We start from the raw sequence: 24,535 nt of genomic DNA, 5'->3' as shown, positions 1-24,535 counted from the left end.
CAGCAGAGCAGGTGAATCCCTCTAAGTTTAAGGTTAGCCTGGTCTAGACAGCAAATTTCAGGACTGTCAAGGATACAGAGAGACCTTGTCCTAAAAAAAAAAAAAAAAAAAAAAAAAACCAACAACAACAACAAAAACCAAATGAAGAAGAAAGTTATTATGATGATTTTATTATTATTATCATTAATAAATAAAAGTATAAATATCCAAGAGATAAAGAAATAATCATTTGGAAGCGACGGACAACTATCTTGGTGTTTTGTGCTGTATAACAACTCACTTTGAGCTAGGTAATTTGTAAACACCAAAAACAGCTCCAGAGGCTGGAAAGTCCCCAGCTAAATTGCCAATAGACTTTGTGTCTTCTAGATGGTGCCTCCTATACTTGGCAGGAGTTCCTTCCACTTCTTTTCACAAGGACATGAACTTCCTTCAGGGGAGCAGCCCTCTCAATACTACTGCATTGCCCATGTGGCTTGACTACAATTCCAGAGAGGACCCAAGCGTTCCACCAGCAAACCAAGCAGGCTGCCCATCTCCCCACCAGGGCCCATACATTCTCAGGGCTGTTCCATTCCTAGAACTCTGGAAAGTGATCTTCTCCCATTCTCCCTGTCCTCAGTCACCTTGCCTGAGGGGGAGGAAAGACTGATATAAGAACATTCTTCCTTCCTCTGAGACCAATGTACCAAGGACTTTTGACCCTCTCTCCTGCTTCCAGCCCAGAGGCTGCTGTCACACACATACACACACACACACACACACACACACACACACGCAGGCACGCACGCCACGCACGCACGCACGCACTTGCACTCCACGCATAAGCTCCCCAAAGCATTCCAGTAGTATTACCTGGCACTGACACAGATCAGCTCAGCCCAGGATGTAGAAGCGCCTACTTAGTCTCTGGATCCATACTGACACATCCATATTGCTGGGATGTGAAGGGCTAGAGAGATACTGCCATGGTTAAAAGAACTGGCTGCTCTTCCAGAGGACCCAGGTTCAACTCCCAGCCCCTACATGAAGGCTCACAACCATCTACAACAACTCCAGTCCCAAGAGATTAGGTGTCTTCTTCTGACCTCTTCAGTGCTCTATACACATGGGACACAAACACATTTAGGAAAACACTTATAACCAGCATGGGTAACTTAGTGTGTCCCCAAATTTTGAAAGGTCGATGGATTGAAACCTTAAAAGGTCAGATGGCTCAGTGGATTAAGATGAGTTGCTGCCAAGCCTTTAGACGGACGCCAGCATGGGTGACAGCTTTTTAAAGGTACATCTCTGGTGCTCAGGACTCATCCTGCAGGCAGCTCCTGCTGGGGACTCTCCTCTTCTGTGGCAACTGTTTACTGCTTATATGATCTCGAGGAGAGGCTGTGAATCCTGTAACTTCCTGAGTTTCCTGAGCCTTGTAATGTGTCATTAGTTTCCTGATATGTGTGAGCCTCCCCTCCTCCCTTCGGCAAGGAATGTTTCTTCAATTCAGAGAAAAGGGTTTTACAACGCCTGGTACTTAAAAGGGGTTGGGGGTGCTACAAGGTGAAGATGCCCCAGTATGCAGGAGCTGAACAGGAGCCATAAAGGACTGAGCCAGCTAAGACCTGGGGTTAGAGGATGAGGTAAGGGAGAGGATGGTCCTACCTAACGAGGTGTCACGTGATGGTGAGTGGACATAGGTAATAATCCGATGTGACTGTGCTGGAGGGCCACACTGGGCTACAAGTATTCAAGGGAAAGTCAATGAAACAGCTCTCAGTGGAGCTCTGGTTCACAGTGAAACAACTCTTAGCAGAGCTCTGGTTCCTCCGACCAGGCTGAGGGTTAGGTCTCCCTGCCATGAATGACCTCCCCTATGCGTCTACTGGTCTCCCCAGCTTCCAAGGTCATTAGTCTGCCTGCTTCCCCACCATCCTCTACCAAATGGATGACAGACACACCAAGCCACACTCTCTCTCCCAGGTTTAAAGCCTTTCAGGTACCTCCCCATTCCCTACAGAGGGAAGCTGCCATCTATCCATCCTGCTGCCTCCCGCATCCCCAAGCTACATGGCCTGCGGCCTGTGTGTGTTTCCATTCATTTATTCCTCTCTCTCTCTCTCTCTCTCTCTCTCTCTCTCTCTCTCTCTCTCTCTCTCTCTCTTGTGTGTGTGTGTGTGTGTGTGTGTGTGTGTGTGTGTGTGTGTGTGTGTGCGCGTGTGTGCAGGGAAATTGTTCATCTTTGTAAATGTGGTGGTTTATTTTATATACCAATTACTAGACCCAAGTGCTCCAGTATCACTCAAGTGTTATTTAGACGTTTCTATGAAGGTCTATTTTAGATTAACATAAATGGATGGAATGAAACAGCAATATGCATTACTGAGATCTGTCTATTAAGAAAATACAAAACCTTTTCTTAAGGGGATGGGCCTCATCCAACAAGTAGAAGAAAGGTTTCTACCAACAAGCAGTCCTCATTTGAACTTGAGCTGCAGCCTGCCAGCCAGGGTCTCCAGCCTGCCAGGGTCTCCAGCCTGCCAGGGTCTCCAGCCTGCCTTCCTGGCTGTGAATTTCTGAACTAACCAGACCTCCACATCACATGACCCAGTCCTTTAAAATAAACCCAGATGGAGAGATGGAGAAACAGATAATCAGCTATAGGAACATTGACAAAATCTCACTGATTCTCACTGATACAAGTCACAGCTTGCAAAGCAACAGGAGTTAATTTTATTTACAAAATGGCTCGATGATTAAGATCATTTGCTGTTGAGCCAGTATGGTGACACGTGCCTTTAGGCACAACACTCAAGAGGTAGACGCAGGTTGTCACCATTGAATTCAAGTCCAGCCTGGTCTACCAAGCAAGTTCCAGGCCAGCCAGGGCCACAAAAGACTATCTCAAAACAACAAAACAAAAAACAAACCAAGAATAGCAGTTCCCAGCGCCACCCACATAGGTGCCAGGTGGCTAAGGCATGTGGTACGCATACATACATTCGGGCTCATACACACACAATAAAAGCAAATAAATAAAATCTTTTTAATGCACTAATTTTATTCTTTAAGATCCAAGGACTTTCACCATTTTTTTCCATACCACCACCTGGACCTACCTGTCATCTTCTTTTGAAAGATGGAGGCTAAAATTTAAGGGCTGACTGCATGCCTGAACGCTCACCAGTTCTGATACATCTCCAGTTGCTGCTGAATCGGAGTCTCCGATCAATATGTGATTAGAGAGAAGGAAACAAACGCATTCACTGCTGGCCCAAACCTGCTTGCGCGCTCCGCCCCCGGACAAGGACCGATGCATCTGGCGAGCCCACAGCCTGGGTGCTCTGCCTCCACTCTCCGGGTCGGAGCACTTGAAGATCCACACAGCCTCAGTTTCCTCATCCTTCCTACAGCCAAAGATGGGGGCTTGAGAAACAGAGAGAAAAGCCAAGCATGGTTCTAGGTAGAACGGGAGACCGGTGGCTTAAAGTGAACGACTTGGGACCATGGCTGGCTGCGACGCTCTGAATCAGGAGAGTCCACGAAGGCCAGCATGAAATTCCATCACTCATGGTTGGAGCCAATGAGAAACCCTTCACGACATGGCACCTGGTATTGTGGTCACAATGAAAAGGGGTGAAAACTATGTCTGGCCGTGGGATTTAGGAGAGATGCACGAGAAAAATATATATTTCCGAAATGAAATTATACGAACCAGAAATTGAGAAGGAAATCCACACCACAGAACCCTGGGTCAGTCACAATGATTGATTCTAGTTCATTTAACTCTGCCTTCCAAAGAATGAAACAGAAGGTGTTGGCATGGTGACCTGTTGAGCTTCAGGCAAATGCTAAAGCTTGTAAACACAGTTATGAACTACTCACCAAGTTGGTCAGAAATGCTTATGAAATTTAAACATCTTTAGGATAAAAATAGCTTTGCACATTTATTCCTCTAAACCATCTTTGACTCCCACGACTTGTTCATTCAGTTATTAACAAAGTCTTCCCAAGAACTTCAGAGAGAATTTCTAAGCTGCTTGGAATGTTTAAACACCAATCAACAACTCCATTTGCAGGAACCTAATTTGGATGTTTAGCCTTCTCTTTTATTTTATTTTTTAATTATTTTCATTCATTCATTCATTCATTCATTCGAGACAGGGTCTCACTGGCTGACCAGGAACTCAAGGTGTAGATCAGTCTAGTCTTAAACTGACAGTGATCCTCCTGCTTCTGCCCCTGCAGTGCTGAGTTTAAAAGGGTGTGTAGTCCTCTACCCACCCCAGGCGTAGCCTTCTTTTTTTTTTTTTTCTTTTTTGGAGCTAGGGACCGAACCCAGGGCCTTTCGCTTGCTAGGCAAGCGCTCTACCACTGAGCTAAATCCCCAACCCCAGGCATAGCCTTCTTAATTTGGTTACATTTTACTGATTCTGGAGAGAAGAACAGAATAGAAAGCATGCAAAATTTGAAAGAATGTAACATGTCAAAAACAAGACCTGGTATCCTTCCGCAATGTATCAAATCATGATGTGCCTGGATCTTATCAACCATGAAGTAAGGAAAGAAATAACACTATAGGTGTGGTAGTTTTAAACTTCCTAATCAAAAACAAAAAAAAACAAGTCATAGGCACCTAAATGGCCCATTCACAGCACACTAAATGACGTGTGGTCACCAAGGCAAGAATGCTAGGGTCCCAAAGCATTCACATACTTGCTCTTATACCTCCTCTGAAGAGTTTCAAATTCAAGTTTTATAAACTGAAAACAATGTGCCGAGCTGACTTACTGATTACGACTACCTGCTGCTCTTACAGAGGAACTGCAGTCACCTCCCAGTGCCATATGTCAGGCATCTCACAGCCACCTGTAGGTCCAGTTCTAGGGAACCAAATGCCCTCTAAAGACATCCCACATGCACACGCCCCAACAAAGACACGTAACACATACACGGAATCCTAAACTTTTTAAAAAAAAACTTTTTAAAATATTACAATAACAAAGAATTCAGCGGTCTGTGCTTTTAATAGTGAAGGGCGGTCATAACGTGGAGTACTAGATCACTGGACTCATTTATGAAAGAAGTATTTAAAGAATAACGCCCATGGGTTTTCTGCCTACAGTGGAAACCAGAGCACCGAACCAAGTACGGCGGCTCATGTCGGTCCCAGTCCTTGGGGCGTGAAGGAAGGACGGACAGGAAATGAGAGTCAGCCTCGGCAGACATAGCAAGTTTCAGGTCAGCCTGTGCTACATGAAACACTGCTGAAAAGAAAAGAAAGAAGAGAAGAGGAGAAACTGAAGCAAAGGAAAGGGAGTGGAGGAAGGGGCCGGCATGCTGTACGGTAGGCCGGGGAAGTCTGTGAGCAGAGAAGGACTCAAGGGTGTAGACAGTCTAAACAGTAATCTGAGAACCACAAAGAAAACCAACACAGACCTATAACTCAGAGACTGCTTCAACCTTGAAAATAGTCAGGTGCCTGACTGCTGTGGCAGACAGGAAATTTCCAAGGGAGTAAAAATTCAGACCAAACCCCTACAGGGGTAAAAGCTCAAAAACCCTTTGTACAAAGCTCAGACTTTGTCTATGACCTGGAAAATCCTGCTTCCTCATACAACCCCTCAGTGCACCCCAGGCAGCTGAGACTCTCAGAGAGATGAGAAGCCAAGCAGCTGTGTGAGAAGGCCCAGGATGACCGGATGACCGGGGTGAGGGGAAGCATCAAGGACTGACTTCATACCCTAGAAATGTTCAGTCCCCTGAGAGAGCTTTTGGGCTTTGGGCACCATCTGACTATTTCCATCTATTGGTTCTTTCTTAATGAAACATATAAACATAGATGGAGAGAGAGAGAGAGAGAGAGAGAGAGAGAGAGAGAGAGAGAGAGAGAGAGAGAGCACATCAGTGCTCTTCCGGTGTGTACCCGGAAGTGACTCTAACTCACCACAAACCCTAACTCCCTTCCAGTGTGTTCAGTCCACCAAACTCAGAATCCATCCTTCTTCACATTAACTTCCCTTTGTCTCTCACAGTTTCGCAGGTTGTGTGGTTTCTTCACATCTGTCTTCCAATACAGCCCATTCCTTTCTCTCTTTAAAAAACATTAAGCAAAGCTCTCTTGCCCTTCCTGACATCTTCACCTGGCTTCTTTGAAGCTGTCAGACTTACCTGTGATCAGTCCACTACAGTATGGTCACTTACTGAACTCAGCAATTAGCTATCCTCACAAAACTCCCGTTTCACTAACCCCAGCTTTCTTCTCAGGAAATTTTAACATTCGTTCTCCTTGCTAAATGGCCTCTGTGGTGCCATCTCTCTTGGGGATCCTCCATTGCTCTGACAATGCCTGCTCAAAGATCAAACGCCTGTTCAAGGTCAAATGCTTTCCTGTTCACTTTCCCTCAGCCACATTTCAATGTGCTAATGTCCTTCCTAATGTCCCACCTACAGAGGGGCACAACTTGACTTGCACAGAGCAAAGCACTGTGAGCCATCTGTCCAGCCAATGTATCACATTCAAGGGACAATGATGGGGAACAAGTCTCCTTCCTGGTCATTGCACAAGCCAGACCAGATGGTTACCAAACTGCTGAGGAGCTGACGTGTTCCCACACTTGCCCAAACAGTCTCAAGACACCCCTGCTTGGAAGCATAAAAATCAATGAAGGGTTAGAATTCAAGTGCCCTGGGTCAAAATTCAGACTGCACTGCTGGCCAGCCATGAAACCAACACCAGTCACTTACCCAGTGGGTGGGGCTTTTGTGGAGGAATGCTCTTTCTTACCACATGAAGATGCTTTGCGGCTTAAAGGAGATAATATGGTGATAAAGGAAGTCCCCAGTTTGAAAGTCTTACTCACAGCTCTGTTAGCTGGAGGGAACGCAAACGTGGCGGCTTGATGGCTCAACATCTGTTTCAGAAGACAGCTGAAGGAATTTGCACAGGCAGAGCCACTTGGGTGGTGAGAACCAGGAACCCACCACGCTCATCACCCCAGTCTTTATCTAACAAGAGCCATGCCTTTGTCACCCTGGAAACATCAAACTTCCTTGAATTCTGACATAATTCATTCTCCTGTCTCACTCCAGTCACACCTTCTTTCTTGCAATATGTCATTCATGTTTCTTTTTTTGGGGCCTCCTCCTGACCCCCACCCCACCCCCTTTTATTCTTGCCTTAAAGGACCTTATATCCCTCTATCCAGTCATTAACTCTGACTTGAGCTTCTCTTCTTTAAACTACCCAAACGCCTATCGCACTGTCTTCTGCCCCTGCATCCCAGACACTCACTAAGGAAGCTCCAAGGGCAGGCTGAGTGTGTAAGATGATACGATGGAGGTGCCCAGTGGAGTTACCAAGCACCTAGGGTCACACGCAGGTGTAGCTCAGTGGTAGAACATTTATGCAGCATGCACAAAACCCTGGGTTCTGACTCCAGAAGCACCAAAATAACCCTAAGATGGTTTTTTGAGAGATAACTCTTTGCCAATGTGTTCTCTCAACTTCAAAACGGTGGAGCAGATGATAGGTGCTAACCAAACAGGCTCTCCGAAGAGTTGGCCACATCATCTGAATTCACAGCCGGCCCTTAATGTACTTACCATATGCTCATTTTACAGAGATAAGGCCCCGGACGTTTAACTGGCTTGCACTAATAAATATCGGCTCTAAGCCTAGAAGGAAATCTCCATAAACCAATTCCTGTTATAACTGCCATCACTGAGCAAGGTGAGGTCACAGGCAGATCTCCACAGGAAACCTAAAAGTCCACCACACAGTCTGGCTCTTAACTTTCCTCTGTTTTCATTCCTTCAACTTGCCACTCCAAACCCCTTGCATTAGAAAAACTGAGTCCCCATGTTGTCACCTCTGCCAGAAGATGAATGTCCCAGAGGCTGAGAGAGGGCTCTGCAGTGAAGAGCATATCGCCCTTAGAGAGGGTCTGAGCTTTGTTCCTGGGCGCTTATCAGCAGCTCATGGCTACCCATAACTCCAGCTCAAGAGGAATCTGATACCCCTGGTCTCCACAGGCACCTGCACTCACATGGGACTGACAGGAGACCAAAGAAAGTGGCAATCAAATCCAGGATTACACAAGTAGCATTGATTAGAGACTTAAGAGAGATGTATCCCTGCACTCCATAGTGGGAGTTGGGGCCCAGATGCAGGTCTACACAGAAGGGAGCTCAAGCCAATCAGAACGTTCTGACCACTCAATCTCTCTAATTGCTAGTCTCTCAAACACTAGCAACTGGTCAGTGTCAATTAAAAGACAAAGTATCAGTGCTGTACTGAAACTCTTGGCTATCCTAGCAACTTTGTCCTACAGGGTTGGAACATTTGCCAAAGTCATCAGAGTGGCCTAATGGTGCTTAGCTGTAATTATCAAGGCAGATACCTGCATTCCTTACAAGTAGATTACAGCATGGACCTCCTGTTCTTTGAACAACATGCACTTAAAGGTCTTTTAATGAGGAGACTGAATGGAGAGGGGTTGGCGGCAACTTTCTATGATCATTACCAATCTCAAAACCAAAGGACAGACTTGTGAGCTGTGCTAAATGCATGAAGGGTTGTGTGGGCGGGTCTCTGTGGTTGAAAGTTAGAGAAAGAGAAGTTCAGAATTGTTCATTCTCAAAGATTACCCAATCGGGAGCCTGAAGATTTAAGACAAGCTAAAGTCCTTTCACCATCACAGAAATGACTGAAGATTGTAGGCCAAGATTTTAATAAAGCCAACTGTAATGCGAAAGTAAAACTGAGCACAACTGCACACCGATGCAATTACAGATGAGTGCTCCAATCGCCTAACTGGAAAATCCTGTGGAGGCTGGGGGATAGCTCAGTTGAAGAGCACTGCCCAGTGTGTGCCCTGAACCTCATCCTCAGCACAAGGAAAAGCATGAAAGGGAGAAGGGGAAGAGAAGCAGAGGCGGATGGAGATAAAGAAGGAATGGGGGAGGGGGAGGGTGGGAAGCGGCACGGAGAGGAGAGGAACGGCGAAAGGGAAGGCCCACCAAAACACTGGTCCTAATTCCATTTCTACCAATACAGTAGACATGAAGTTATCAGTAGAATAAAACTGAGAATCCTAGGTTACAGTTAAAAGGTATCGGCATGGGCTTCATGCAAGAGTCTTTCCACAAGAGTCTCAGAACAAGAGATGTGCTCACACTCACCCTATCGGCATCTCCCACTAGTTGACTGTACTTACACTACAGCCAGTGAACCGTTTTGACACACAGTTACAATTAGGTGAGAGTTAATGGGGACCATTGTTCTAGATTAGACTACTGCAATGGATACAAACAGAACAGGCAGAAGACAAAGTTACTCTTGTAAGGTCTCTACCACTGAGCTCCTCCATCCCACCCCACATCAGTTTCAGGATGCACCATTATGAAACTCTCTCTGCCACAATACTTACACACACACACACACACACACCTGACACAAATTAATGAGCTATTTCCCCAGTGTTTTATCTTCTACGGTTTCCATCTTAAATGTGTTAAAGACCTGGTCCATAGTCTATGACTTTATGGGAAGATGGTTGAGTCTTAAAGGTGGGGCCTGGTGGAGGGACATTAGATCATTGGAGGTACAACCTTAAAGGGGATATGGAGACCTAGGACCCTTCCTGTCTCTCTTTGCTTCCTGGGCAGCCTGAGGCAGCCACTCCTCTGCCCCATGCCCAGTGGGTTGCACTATCACACCACACCCCCAAAGTAATACGACCAGGGAACTTGAGTCCTCTGAAGGTAAGACCGTAAGAAACCTTTCTGCTCTGTGAGTTGAAAGTCTCAGATGGTTTGACAAAGCAACAGCCAGCACCTTCCCATGGGCCCTGCCTCACAGGAGAAGGGGCTAAAGTGACTGTCCATGTTTTGGTTTTGTATGGTTTAAGAGCTCTGCTGAACGACTCAAGATCCTTTTCCCAGATCATAGGAATCCTTAGTCAATATTATGGAATGAGAGGTTGGCTCGTTCTACAATTGAAAATAAAACCAAAAATAAGTAGATACTTAGGGAGGTAGAGGGAAGACTGATAGGTTATAAATAACAAACTTAAGAGACTATAGATGGATGAGAGGTGATAGGTAGATTGGTAGATAGTCGGTGGGCAGGTAGGTAGATAGTAGGTAGATTGGTAGATAGTAGGTGGGCAGGTAGGTAGATAGTAGGTAGATTGGTAGATAGTAGGTAGGCAGGTAGGTAGAAAGATGGTAGATGGACAGAGGGAGGGAGGGAGGTAGAATATAAAGGAAACAAAACAGTAAACGACTTTAAAAGAAGAAAAAGGAGAGAAAGTCAATTAGTCTCCTTAAATTGTTATTACATGAGCCTTTTGCATCAGTAACTATGATTCACGGTTTGTTCAGCTTCCTGATTTTCCCAATGTTTCTTCTTCTCGGCTTCAGGATCCCAGAATGCTGCGTTATAGCTGTGTGTCATTTTAGCCTCCACCGCTGCAACAGTACCTCAGAGCAGCTTCCTTGATCTGGGGGACTCTGACAGATTTCTTCACCTGCATTAGTTTATTACATATGCACTGCACACCACCCTGTAGGTTAACTTTAATACCCTACACACTGCCTGCTGTGTTATTACATGTACAGTACACACGGCCCCGGATGCTAAGTTCACTGCATGCACATGGCACACAACCCCATATGTTACATTTAACACAAACACATTACACACCACAGGCTCACTTTGCTCAGATCTTGAAAGTCCAGAGCTGAGGGTGCACACTGTACAATGCTGGAATATTCCATGGTCTCTGTCCACTCCTCAAGGCAAAGCTTATTTAACTTTATCGTTCTGAAATGTATTTTATAGAGAACTGGCCAGTTAATCCCCACCTGGGCTTGATCCACTTCCCCTACAACTAAACCTTACCTGACCATTTTCCAAACCAAGGAATCGACTGTGGTTAAACAGTGCTCTTAGGTTTAGTCTGAACTTACAGACACTGAGTATACATGTGCATAGTGTACAGCGGGATGTTTCCATATAGGCACACTCTACACAACAATTAAATTTGAGTACTTGGCGTCTCTGTCACCTCAGAGCTAACATTCCGTCACAGTATGAACATCAAAAAATCTCCTCCCACTTTGAAATATACAATATATTGTGCTTGCCCCAGATAGCTTTGGAAAAATCTCTGTAGAAACTCTCAACTTGTTCGGGGGTGACTGTGCAGCTGGAGACTGGAGGAACTGTAGCCATCAGCCTCAGCTGCATAGCAGTCTGAGGTCAGCCACATGAGACTCTTTCTCACAAAAAGCAAAACGACACCAGAAACTTAGTGTCTGTCTGATACTGTGTTCACAGTCACACAGGCTTTGGGGGTTATGGGTTTCTGCCAGAAAGGTCAGAGCAGTAAACGCCACTTGCATACCTTCAGGGTGACCTGCTGTGGGCACAGCCACCTCTCCCAGTAGGAGCACTTGCTGAGGTGACGTAACATGGCTCCGCTGGAAGGTCATTTGCCCCAGCCTGTTCCCACATTATGCTATTTAGAGCAGTACTGGGGGGAAGAGTATAAATTAACTAGTATTCTATAGAAAGTTCCAGATGTTCTGTGTAAACTACATAGTATTCTATACCTCTAAGTCTCTTCGGAGGGACCTTACTCAGCTTCCCTCCGCTTATTTATCTAGGCAGCCTCACTTCCTGGTGTGAACTTACAGAACGTTTACTTTACATCGTAAGTTGTATTGCGGAATGCATATCATTTCCAAGTAGGCTATGTTGTAATCTTCTCTAATAGAGCCTCCCCTTTGCTCCTTTAATAGTTGCTCCCTTTGCTCCTTGGATTCCTCATTTTCAGCCAGGTCCTAAGACTGTCTGACTTACCACTGTCATGTATGAATTATTTATTTATTTATTTATTTATTTATTTATTTATTTATTTATTTGGTTTTGATTTGGGGCACTTCTATACTTTCTGGAACTACAAAAAAAGAAAGAAAAGAAAAAAATCGAGGTTCATATTTAGATTTCACAGTTGAGCCCTACAAGTATTTCTCCAAGGTTTCCAGCTCCTCATGATGAAGAATGGCATTAAAAGATGAGCTAAGCTTAGGAACACCCATGCTGATGGACTTTTATTCTTATAGTCTGCTCAGCTGACAAACTAAAGAATGGTAAGTGTGTGTGTTAACCTTTGATTCTTCAAATATCTATATAACTTTCTGTATTTATATTAAGCTCAGAATGGGTGTATAGCAACAGATCGGTCATTTCCATGTACACCTACCTGATCTAGTAAAAATGAGAATTCTTAGGGCCAGTGAGATGGCTCAGTGGGTAAAGACACTTGCCACCAAGCCTGATGACCACATGGTGGAAAAAGAGAACCAGCTCCCACACGTTGCACATACAGGCCTTGGTTCTGGGCAGAGACAACAGTGCAGACTCCCCTGAGGATGACAGTTCACATCGCATGTAGGAAATGCTGCTTAAATGAGCCAGTACTAAGAAATCCCCTGAGTATCTGGCAAGAGTAAAGCCAAATTATATCAAAAGGTTTGCCCTATAAGCCCCAGTCTCAAACATTCCCATAGAAGAACTCAAACAGAGCACAATGATCCAGCCAAAAATCACCAAAGACCCTGGGTGTGAAGTACCAGTAACAAAGAATCACACACGGAAGTCCATTCAGAGGCAGTGTCCACGGCAGGCAGCTGTGCGGGCATGACGAACAGGGCTGCCTGAGCCAGCGGGAGAGGAGAGCAAGAGGCAGGATGTACCATGATGAGGAACCTGCTAATGAGAAGGGGCTTCTGTTCAGAGGGAATAGACTGTTCGAGAATTAGATTGCAACAATCGTTGGGCATGCTTATAAATATATATATATGTGTGTGTGTGTGTGTATGAATGAATCATGAGGTATGAAATACTAGCATGAAAAGGACAATAGAGAAATTAGTAAAAATCGAAAACTCTGGGGTTATTAAATGGTTGCATCAAATGTTGGTGCTTTTCATTTTTATGAATACAGTGATGACAGAATTTTCTCAGGAGCTGGAGAGAGCTCCTTAGAAGTCAGTGGAACAATGAAGCTGCCCACAATGTTAAAGGTCCTCTTCAGGAAATGAGTCTCACTGATATTCCCACTAATGACATCCCATCCTACCCCACTGATACCACACCTACCCCCACTGATACCACACCCTAACCCCCTGCTGATACCACATCCTACCCCACTGATACCACACCTACACCCCCACACACACCCCCACCCCCGCTGATGGTAGCCCAGGCTACACAGCTGCCTAAGCGGCTTGCTGAGGTCTTCCTGAGCCTGACCTTCCTGGGGTCTTCCTGACCACTCAGCTTTGCACCCTGCTTAGTCAACCCATCTCCTTACTTCCGTTCACTCCCTTCAGTCTTTGGCCAGCCTGGTTTTCTTAGAGCCATTTCCCTTGCTCTTTTCTAACACCTCCCATTTGTCTAGAAACTACCATATGGAACCAAACCCAGGCATGTAGTAATCTAAAGGTGTCTGAAGGTCGCCATGTACACAGAATGTGGCTTTACAGCTCTGATAAAACTAGGAGTAGTTTATTCCTCAATTGCTTTATCACCCACTGCTTCCCTTCAAATTTTCCCTATAATTTCAACAAACTAAGGCACACAATCATAATTCATTATTCACGATCATGAGTCAGGGCCCCACCTTGATGAAATGACTGTTTTTCATTTACAACCTCATTATCCTATGAACTATGACAACAAAAGGCAGCAGCCAAACGGGGCCGTCTCTTCAGACAGTGAACGCTTAAGTGGAAAGATGACAATACAGCAAATTAACTTATGTAAAGCAGAAAATGAACCATAAGATTGAGAATATTAGCTTACGTAAAGTAGAAAATGAACCATAAGATTGAGAATATGGGCTAGGGTTATAGCTTGCCTGGCTGGCAGAGCGCTTGCCTACCGTACACAAGACTCTGATTTTGAGCCCCAGCGTTGTATAAAGCAAGCCTGGTGTTGCATACCTGTAATCTCAGAACTGGAGAAGTGGAGGCAGGAAGATCAGAAGTTCAAGGCTATCTTCACCCCACATAGGGAGTTTGAAGCCAGCTTAGGATACATGAGACTCTGTCAAAAAAAATAGTAGGCTGTGCAAAATGTTTACAAGACTGAAAGGATGAGCAGGTAAGGTTGGCTTCTGCGACCTTTGGAAAGTTCACCACCTCATGACCCTACCCACACAATAAAAAAAATTTAAGAAAAAAATTAATTTTACTTTCCCTACACAATCTACCCACATCCGTTTGCTTCCCTCTTGTCAAATAACATATAGGTAAATTGACAGCAACTGCTGGGAGACTAGGCCAACATTTGTTCCTTTCAGAGGGAGAAAGAGGCTAAAACTCTCATCCTTGACAGACAAGAGTGAACAGCTGTTCTCTTGGCATGAACTCTTCGCAGAGTAGAATGCAAGTTCCCAAGACATGACGCCGTTACTCCAACAGGGAGAAGATTCTAGGATCACAAAGGTCAATCCATTCTGGCCAGCACACACAAAAATGAATCCCTTTCATTTGGAAAAATAATAAAACTGTTAAATATACTACTACAACCTTTAAGCTAAGACCACTGACAAGTAGAAATGAAAATGAAGACTGACTCTAAGAGATCCTCTTTTATAACCTAAAGCCTTCATACATCAAAGCTAAGTGGGTCTGAGAGAGCCTAGTTGCCACAGCTTCTTATATTTTGGCTAAAATCAAGTGTAGCATGTGTTCTTATCAGTTTAATATCTGGAGTGTCCTCTGGCAACAATATATTCAATAGATTTTATTTTGAAACAGAAAGATTCTTCTCTGTCTACTCCATGCATCCACCTGGTACTGGAGTGCCTCCCAGAATGACGCACGTCATCAAATAATAATCATAAGAGTATCATTTCCAGTGGATGATCAAGAATTCCAAGCAGGGGTTGGGGATTTGGCTCAGTGGTAGAGCGCTTGCCTAGCAACCACAAGGCCCTGAGTTCGGTCCCCAGCTCCAAAAAAAAAAAAAAAAAAAAAAAAAAAAAGAATTCCAAGCAAGCACCGTGCTCAGAAGGCTAGCTACAGGCAGAGCAGTTTTCAGTCCCACACTGAAGTACTTAAATTCCGAGGGGACAGTTAAAACGGTCTCTCCTCCCATAGCTCCCGCGTGAAGGGTCGATCGGGGACTCTCCGTATTCCTGGGTCAAGTGATCAGAGAGCCTGCCCCAGCCCTCTTACCCCCCAAACAGGTCAGTGTGTACAGAAGGCCATGGCTGTTCCTGAAAGACTAGAAATGGAACAGAAAGGGCAGAAAGGAGGTCAGGTATCTTCAAAGCTCCTCGTGCTGATATGAATCAGTTTCTAAGAAACAGGGTAAGAACGGAAGAACACAAGGTGAAAGTAGAGAGAAAAAGTAAGAACTGTAGGCAGTCACGTGTGCTCGGCCACGTGAGCTCAGTCACGTGTGCTCAGTCACGTGTGCTCGGTCACGTGTGCTCGGTCACAGACAAAAACCGATCCTTGGCGTATGCAGATACAGACTACCTCTGGAAGGAGAAATAGGAGGAAGAGCTGTCTAGGAAATGGGCCTTCATTATCCATCCTTCCCTGTCAGCCCATGCATTTGATATCAAGAGCATATGCTACCAGTGTAAAAGCTAAGGTTTTGTTTAATTGCCTTTTGGTTTTGGGGGGGTTGTTTGTTTGTTTGTTTGTTTGTTTTTGAGATGCTGTCTCACTCTATACCAAGGCTGGCCTAGAACTCAACTATGTATCTCAGGCTGGCATCAAACTCTTAGCGATCCTGCAGCCTCAGCCTCTGCCTCTAGAGTGCCATAATCCTCAAGAGTAGCCATGCCTAACTGACAGGTGAATTTTCAAAAGTCATCTACAACAACAACAAAATTAGTGATGAAGCATTTAATATATTTGAAAGATACATAGTAGATTGTTATTGGCTTCAGTGAGTAAGAAAAAGAATAAAACTAATACTTGTATTAAACTGATACTTTTCAATTAAAAAAATAAAGTCTTAGGAACAGAGGAGTTTTGACTGGGACAAGTGACCTTTGGATGGGGCGAGCGCCTCTTTGCAGCCCCTCTCTGAGCACCTCCGCTGACTCACCCTGCTGAGTCATTTGCCACAGGTTGAAACTGCAAAATGATCAAGAAGGACTAAGCATGGAAGGAAAAAGAGAGTCTTGAGAGCATTTTTAACCTTAACCTCTACCATGAAATGAGTCTGGAGTGAGCAGAAAGCAGGCACATCACACCCTTTGTCTCTCGATTTTTCCAAACTGGACTGGAACCTGGGCTCAGAGCCCTGTGTTGTTTTAGAAGGTGGGAGATGACAGTGGCCTTAGCAGCTCAGCCCAGACATCGCAATTCAGTATTTTAAGCTGCGGTGACGTTACCGTGGACTCGAATCCACACCTAAGTCAGACAGGATTACAAACACATGAAGAAAATTAACCACCGAAAACTTAAGGAGCTAAGAAACAGAGCTCAGGCTCCGGTATTACAAGGAAGTTGGTCAATGATTCACCAAGCTCGCTTTGGTTTTTTTTTTTTTTAGAACTGAAAGCACATTAATAGTCGTCTGGGGCAGTCGAAGTTCAGCCTGGGGGATGGCAGTCTTGTAATGAAACACATTTTTACTCGAAGCCTAGTCTTGTGCTCCTGGCAAAAGTTCTAGAAACTGTCATTAGGCTGACGAAAGTTTTTCCTATATCTTATCTACTCAGAGGCCTAACTTGCTTAAACAGATCTCCAAAATCCATAATCACTTTTCTGAATGACACACACTGAATGTGGGCCAGTGGCTGTCACCAGAGCTATGTCCAGATGCTATCTCTTCACGTCTAATCTCTCCCTGCAAGTTTGCTTATAGTGTTCGATCAAGGACGGTGGCATAGCGTATTTGAGAGGTTTGTAGGTGTGATTTGACCTTAGACAGAAAAGCAGTACACATAGTCCAACATAAATCAGAGACAACTTATCCAGAAACGGCACAGAAATCAACAGTACTTCTATCCAGGTGTGGTACTGCACACGAGGAGATCAGAAACAGAGGATGCTAAAATTAAGCATAATTGAATTACCAGTAATGGGGCCAGAAACCAGAGATAGATCTAATTAGAATGAAATTCAGGCTCTAAATAAATAAATTCAGGCTCCTAATGCCCTTGGCAAAAAAAAAAAAAAAAAAAAAAAACCTGCTTCCACATTTATCCCAACTTAGTCATTTATTCCAGACCAAAAATGTAAATAAAATTCCAACACAATTCAACACGCACAGATTTAGGTCCTACTTTGTGGTAAGCATACCAAGGTGCCTCACACTGGAACTCTCTGATGTTACTTAAAATATTTACCGAGGCCTTTGTTGAGAATTAGCTCCTGCTCTCCACCCAGCAACTTATAAACCAGACCAGGGTCACTGGTGTGAGGATCCCCACACACACCAGCATCACGGTGGACAAGCGGCTGTTTGTTTGTTTGTTTGTTTGCTTGTTTAAGAAGGGCTTGCGACAAGCCATGCTTACATAGGTCTCCAGGAGTTGGATGCAGCTCAGTTATTGAAATACTTGACTAGCATGCATGAAGCCCTGGGTTCAATTCCTACCAACCATCCCGTGCTACAAGAAAGCTTTTCAAGAAAAAAAAAAAAAACAAAAAGACAGATCTCTCGACTCAGGAAATCTAAGCTACTGCACACGGAAGCCCTGCCTTTTTCTAGCCTTGTATGTTAAATAATTTTGAGTTTACTACTTGTTTTTCTTTTTAATTTGTGTAGTGTATGTATGTGCGTGTCTCTGCATATCTCTCTCTCTCTCTCTCTCTCTCTCTCTCTCTCTGTATGTGTGTGTGTGTGTGTGTATGTCTGTGTGTGTGTGTGTGTGTGTGTGTGTGTATGTCTGTGTGTGTGTGTGTGGGTGTGTCTATGTCTGTGTGTGTGTGTGTGTGTGTGTGTGTGTGTCTGTGTGTGTGTGTCTGTGTGTGTGTGTGTGTGTGTGTGTGTCTGTGTGTGTGTGTCTGTGTGTGTGTGTGTCTGTGTGTGTGTGTCTGTCTGTGTGTGTGTGTGTGTGTGTGTGTGTGTGTGTGTGTGTGTGTGTGTGTGTGTGTGTGTGTGTGTGTGTGTGTGTGTGTGTGTGTGTGTCTGTGTCTGTGTGTGTGTGTGTGTGTGTGTGTGTGTCTGTGTGTGTGTGTGTCTGTGTGTGTGTGTGTCTGTGTGTGTGTGTCTGTGTGTGTGTCTCTGTGTGTGTGTGTCTGTGTGTGTGTGTGTGTGTGTGTGTGTGTGTGTGTCTGTGTGTGTGTGTGTGTGTGTGTGTTTACACAGTCAGGCTTGGTGACAAGCACCTTTACCTGCCGTTCCATCCCACTGGCCCTGAAAAGTGTCTCTCACACCACACGACCGGCCTGTGTTTGTTTCTGGTTTCTGCTTTCCTTGGTTTTTCTGCCTGTAAAGCCACCTCCTCTGTTCAACTCAGATTCCTAAACTCCTAAGAAAAGACAATCGGGTTTTTTAACTCGGTTTGCTGACATTCTGCTCTGTGATGGTGACTGCAACCCACATAGAATGTGATTCTTTCTGAAGTCTCCAGGCCTGTGCTGAAACGGCTTCTTTCTGGAATATTCTGCTTATCCCACCTTGCCCGATATCCCCCACAAATTCTTCTTTTCCCTCGCCTTCTCCTAGAGCATTCCTTCTAGGCCTCAAGGCCTGAGGAGTGGAGTGCACACATACTGAATACTTTGACACACCAAGAGAGCAGTTTAACAAGCATCTACAGGTCCTCCTGGAGGGCACAGATCACTTTAATCTCTGCACCTCACACTAGGCCGGGGTGTACTTGGCCAGTGAGCACTTAGGGTACTCAGTGCATAACTTCGCAAGTAAGCCTGTCAGTGTTGGGCAGGGCAGAAAACACTGAATGATAAATGCACACCTAAGACGTGAGGGAGTGGCCCAATAATAAGAGAGGGGTGTCTGAAGAACCAAGAGTGGGGGTTCAGAGATATGGCTCAGCCATGGGTTCAATCACACACACACACACACACACACACACACACACAGAGACAATCACACACACACACAAACAGACACACAATCACACACACAATCAATCACACACACACAATCACACACACACACACACCTTGACTTTATAAGTTGGAACAATTATAAGGGAAACAATGCTTTGTGTTTATTGCTATTGTATTATATAAACTACAAAAAATAAATCAGCTGCAAAAGTATTCTCCATTTATTGTGAATACCAATAAAATGTAAACCAGGTACAAGATGATAATTTTTGTTTTTGGATTTTTGTTCATTCATTCATCTGTTTGTTTGTTTTTTGACACTTGAGGGGAATATCTCTCTCTCTATAGCCCTGGCTGTCCTGGAACTCATTTTGTAAACCAGGTTGGCTTCTCTGCCTCTCTGCCTCTCTGCCCCTCTGCCCCTCTGTCTCTCTGCCTCTCTGCCTCTCTGCCCCTCTTCCCTCTCTGCCTCTCTCTGCCTCTCTGCCTCTCTCTGCCTGCCTCTCTGCCTCTCTGCCCCTGCCCCTGCCCCTGCCCCTGCCTCTGCTTCTGTCTCTGTCTCATGCTGAGATTACAGGCATGTGACACCATACCCAGCGTAATTTTCTTTTTAGAAAACCAAATGTACCTTAGGCATGAATGCAGTCATTTATACAAGATGACAGCCCCTGTTGTATTCCTTTTTCTAGTCAGGTGACTGTATTCTCATTCAAACCTAGCTGCTTTCAAATTCTAAGACGCTGTGCCCAGCTGAGCAGTCCTCAGGTATCTGTATAAATTTTAAAATATAATAATCACAACGGTCTCAAAAAGAACCACGGAAAAAAACCAAGAGCTCTTCCAAGCCGTGTGGAACAGGAGGACAGGGGGATGGGAGATAGTAGACAGGAAGGCACAGACTAGAAATAACATGTCGGGGGTCGGGGGAGTATGTGCAAAAGGCTGTGAAGACATTGGGGGGACAGGATATCAACCATCCGCTGTGGTGAGAAAATGGCTCAGTGTGGCTGGGACACCATGTGGTGAGGACACAGAGCCTTTATGGTCACATATATGACCTATCAGTCCTACCTTCAGGCCACCACACCGTGGCCTAAACCAATATTCTGCATAAGGGGTATTCTGTAGACCCTAGGATGGAGAATGTTTATCCTCCCTATTCATGGCTATGGGGTACCGGTCTGAAAGGAGATGACTTGAACGAGGGGTATCCCCCCAACCTTGTCCTCTCCACCTGCATGGGACAGAAAGCTTATACACGTGTGGACATAACACGCCCACGTGATGTTCTCTAGCTGCTTCCCAAGCCACATTCTACCTCCCCATTGTCCTCTCTTCAGAAGCATAAGGGACTTCGCACCTCAGTCATATACCGCTCTAAGAAAGACTACAGCCTCAGAGGTGGGTCACTGGACTCACTGGATTCTGGGGTTTCAGGGAGACACCTGCACCTCCCTAGACCTAGGCCATTGCCCTAACCTCAGACAGGGCATGGGACTCCAGTTCTCAACTTTCACCAGTGCAGTGTGCTGCCCCTGACCTCCTCTGTGACTCATCCTCCCCCTCCCACTGCTAACCTCACTTTGCTCCCATTTTACCACTTAAATTGAAAAGCCAACGTCTAGAGAACGGGTCAGTGCTTTTCCAAAACCCCCACAGCTGCCTGGGATCTTTTTTTTTTTTTTCTTCAGCATTCTGCAAAGCCCCTCCTCCTTGCAGACTCCTCCCACTGCTAGCATTCAATGAGATAACTTCATGCAGGAAGGCTGGCACAGTTGGTTATATTCTCCTCTTGTCTTCCTGATGCTGGAAAACTTCCACAATCCTGAGATCTTACATACCTCAGGATCTTCTCCAGCGCCAGGCCTCAAATGCACATGCGTAACTTCAACCACGACACGCCCCACTACCTCTGTCTTGTGTAGACGGCCTTGATTTTTACCCTGACCCCCGTGTACACTCCCTGCTCAAGCTTACCCTGCACCTAATCCTTTAAGTTCCTCACGGCTTTCTCTCCTTTTCACTGTTACCTACTTGTCAGCGGCCTTCAACACCCCTGCTTAACTTTGCAAGAGCCTTCTCTGAAAACCTCACCTGTCCCACATTGCACCTGGAAGGAGCTGTTGAAAGAGACACAAATGTGTGGTTCATGCTCTAAAAGTCGGACGGCCAGAGGAGATGGCTCAGTCAGTAAAGAGCATCCCTTACAAGCATAAGGGATTTTGATTCCAAGCACCTGCGTAGAAATTCTTGAAGTGATAGCACACTTATAAGTGTAGCCTTGGTGATGTAGGGACAGGAGGATAGGCTGGCTGGTCAGCCGACCTAGCTTAGTTGGTGAGCTCCAGGCCAATGAAAGCTCCAGTCTCAAAGGAGATGCATGGTGACCCTGAGAATACACCGGAAGTGTGCTCTGGCTTCCACAGACATGTTTATGCCTCTGAACACACTCACTCACACACGTGTGTACACACACACACACATACACCGGCACATGCACACATGTATCTATGTATGCACTCAGGCATAGTAAACAACTAAAAATTTCATTTCCAGCGAGTTGATTAATGCGCACTAAGCTGACCTCTTTCTCTAATCCCCCTGTTGTGATTTGGGTGTGCAATGTTCCCCCACAGGTTCCTATGATTGAATGCTTGGTCCCCAGAAGGTGGCACTGGTTTGAAATCTTAGGGAGGTGAAGTGTCACTACAGAAAATGGGATGCTGAGTGGCCCTGAGGTTGACAGTCCGGCATTGCTTCTTGTTCTCTATTTTCCCCATCCCTGTGGCTCTGAAGAAGCGACTATCCCAAGCCTCTACTTCCACCGAGTCTCTCCCACCTTCCACCTTCCCTGCCTTGACAGGCTGGACCTGATGTTTCCCCTGAGTGTCTCCCATCACCTCCCTTCCCCTCCATGATGGACTGTACACTTCATATAGGCCAAAGTATGTCTTTCCTCTCACAAGCTGTTTCTTTTCAGATATTTTGTCACAGAGATGAGAAAAGAAACGAATGCAGCCCCCTTAATGATCTCTCCAAACCTTCACCAGTCCTCAGAGCCCTTGCTCCACCCTGCGTCCTAACCTCCTTCATCAATGACCTCCTGTATCATTGATATTATGAGAATCTTTTCATACTTTAAACCCTTCTATTTCTTCCCTCAGATTCCCTCTATAGACCAGATGGGCTTGGGAGTCCTGCCTTAGCCTCTAACTGTGAAAATTACAGTTGTTAGCCGCCACACCCGGCTTAGATGTGTTATTGCTAACAAGCCTGAGGACTCTGTTAGTCCAGGTGACACTCATCCCAAGAGAGCTTTTAGGGCTAGCATCATTTTACTCCGGCTTGAATCACTGTTTCCCATGACTCTGGAAACCCTCAGAACACAACAGACACTTGATGGACGTGGTCTGTGGCCTACCTAGATTAATTTCCTCCTGCAACCCTGTCATTTTTGACATCCACCACTGACAGGAATATTAACTGAGAAGAGATCAGAAATATCACTGCAAAATATCACTGAAGCCAAAGAAGAATCAGGAAAAAGAGAGGGAAGAAGGATGGAGAGCAGCCGGGATGGGGGTAGGAAGCCCTGGGTCCTGATGATGGGGGTGGGAAGGCCTGGGTCCTGATGATGGGGGTGGGAAGGCCTGGGTCCTGATGATGTTCACACCCATCCTGAGCTGAGCTGAGCTGGAACAAACCCAGGTCACAGTTTGGAGGCTCCAGATAATGGGGCACCTTCTTCCAAAAGGCCAATCAATCTGTGCCCTTTAAATACAAGGTCTCTGGGCTGGGAATGTCTTTTTGGTGGAGACTGTGCCCGAGTGTTTTCAAGGCCCTGGATTTAGTCTCCAGGTCTAAAAAAAAATCACAAAATCAAAATACCATGTTCTGCATGGGTATTGACAATTGACAACATTGGCATCTACTGTTATGAACAACAGACACTTGTTGGACATCTAAAATCCCCTGGGAGGAAGGACAAAATCTAAACTCATGCAAAAAACAAGACTTTGAAATCAAGACTACAAATTCAGCAAAGTCACAATATACAGTGACTCTCACCCAGTGCCTTGCTTGTACACAGTAAATCTCCCAGGAGTCAAATGTGTCCTGGGCACTTCCCTTCCTGCTCCCCTGAGGTGCCAACCACAACCTTTGTAGTCCACACTGCCTCTCCTCTGCTGATGTACTCTTCTGGAATGGGGACCTTGATGTTATTTCGCCACACAGCCAAGTACCTGGTACTAACAAGACTAAATAAATATTTAATGGATTTAACAATGGCTGTGGAACGTGAGCCAAGATTTTAATGTAGGGCAAGACTTAGATAAGAACAGAACCGAAGGCTGCATTTTCCAAGCATACCCAAGGACTTCAACCAGGTGACCGAAAGCTGCAGGAAACACAAAGTCATAGATCTCCGCGTAATAATTTTCTGCTGGGTCGCCATTAGCCTAGTGTCAGGTCTCCAAAGCTAGTCTTCACGAGTGCACTTACAGTAACAACAAAAACAATAATAATAATATTTATTTTCATGTGTATGAGCACTTTGCCTGCGTGTATGTATGTATGTATGTATGTATGTGTGTGTATGTATGTATAGCACACGCCTGCCCTGTACCCTCGAAGTCAGAAGAGAAAGTCAGATTCCCCTGTAAGTAGGGTTACAAGGGTTGTAGCCTCTGCATGGGTGCTGGAACTAAAGCCAGGCCATCGGCTAGAGTAGCAAGCACTCTAACCACTGAGTCATCTCTCCGGCCGTATGAGTCCTCATATACTGGCCTCTCTGTTAAACCCTTAAACCCTGGCTACTCTAATCTCAGAGTCATTCCATGAGTCAGTGAAGCTCAGTGTCTAGATAATCCTATGTCCACACAGACAACGGCTCATTTAAAAATACAGCTTTGGTATTGTCTTCATTTCTATAAAATACGAGTGTGCGTGCATGAGAGGATATTTGGTGGAAATCGGTTTTCTCCTCTCATCGGATGAGTTCCTGGGATTGAACTCAAGTCATCAGACTAACGTCAGGTGCTTTACCCACTGAGCCATCTGGAGCCCATAACACATGCAGTTTTCAGCCAACACATGCACACAGTGGAAACCCTGAGACATCCCCAGTTCCTATATTCCATTGGAATTGCAGTGTCTCTCCTTTTCTGGCTAGCCAAGTCCCCAGGGGAAAAAGCTGTAGGCTTCCATCATAGATGATGTAACTGCACACAGCATCCCTATTTCCCATCGCCCAAAGGAACAGGTACACAGACACTGGTGACCAGCAATACAGAGCTTCCCTCACAAACCAGAACACAGAGGACAGTCCAGGGGGGTGCAGATAAGACACGTCTGTAAAGACTTGTTTTCTCTTGATGAACGTGTGTGCATGTGCGTGCATCTGTACATGTAGGTATGTGGATCTGTATGTGGATGCGTGCACACTCATGCCTGTGGGTGACCGTGGAGCAGAAGGTGTGGGATC

At 45.3% G+C, this 24,535-nt stretch overlaps 1 protein-coding gene and 1 pseudogene across 1 annotated transcript in view; one reads left to right on the top strand and one right to left on the bottom strand.

The window, feature by feature from the left end:
- The window catches only part of Mboat1 (membrane bound O-acyltransferase domain containing 1), a 106,428-nt gene that overhangs the window by 78,782 nt on the left and 3,111 nt on the right, over positions 1 to 24,535 (bottom strand).
- Positions 14,724 to 14,893, top strand: LOC116884084 (annotated as a pseudogene).

This window comes from Rattus rattus, chromosome 14 (assembly GCF_011064425.1).
Source record: "Rattus rattus isolate New Zealand chromosome 14, Rrattus_CSIRO_v1, whole genome shotgun sequence".
NCBI classification, from domain to species: domain Eukaryota; kingdom Metazoa; phylum Chordata; class Mammalia; order Rodentia; family Muridae; genus Rattus; species Rattus rattus.
This window is presented reverse-complemented; position numbering and strand designations above follow the sequence as displayed.